Source organism: Dama dama, chromosome X (genome assembly GCF_033118175.1).
Source record: "Dama dama isolate Ldn47 chromosome X, ASM3311817v1, whole genome shotgun sequence".
Classification (NCBI taxonomy): Eukaryota; Metazoa; Chordata; class Mammalia; order Artiodactyla; family Cervidae; genus Dama; species Dama dama.
The window spans coordinates 8,590,038-8,590,476 of NC_083714.1; the positions used below are offsets into that span (position 1 = coordinate 8,590,038).

The window sequence follows — 439 nt, forward strand, 5'->3', positions numbered from 1 at the left end:
TTTCCTAGCCAGGGATTGAACCTGGGCCTCCTGCATTGGGAGTGAGGAGTCCTTAGCCCCTGGACCACCAGGGAAGTACCCTGAACTTCTAACATCCACTAGAATGGCTACAACACAGACCGACCATCCTGAGTGTCGACAAGGACGGGGAAGAACTGGGAGGCTCAGGCACCACTGGTGGGAGTGGGAGATGGGACAGACACTTTGTAAAGCAGTTTGGCCACATGTTAAAATATTAAACACTCACCTACCATAATGACCTGATGATTCCACTCCTGAGTATCTATTTACCCAAGAGAAATGAATGCGTGTGCACACACAAAGACTCGCACACCTCTGCTTGTGGCAGCTCTAGTCATTACTGCCCCAGGTTCCTGGGCTGGTGAGTGGTTGCAGAGACTGTGTGCATCCACAGGGCTGAACTCGGGACTCACAGCAA

At 51.7% G+C, this 439-nt stretch overlaps 1 non-coding gene across 1 annotated transcript; it reads right to left on the reverse strand.

Moving 5' to 3' along the window:
- Positions 1-74, reverse strand: TRNAG-CCC (transfer RNA glycine (anticodon CCC)). Its single transcript has one exon. It is a non-coding gene; the product is annotated as a tRNA-Gly (tRNA).
- Between the last annotated feature and the right edge of the window lie 365 nt (positions 75-439).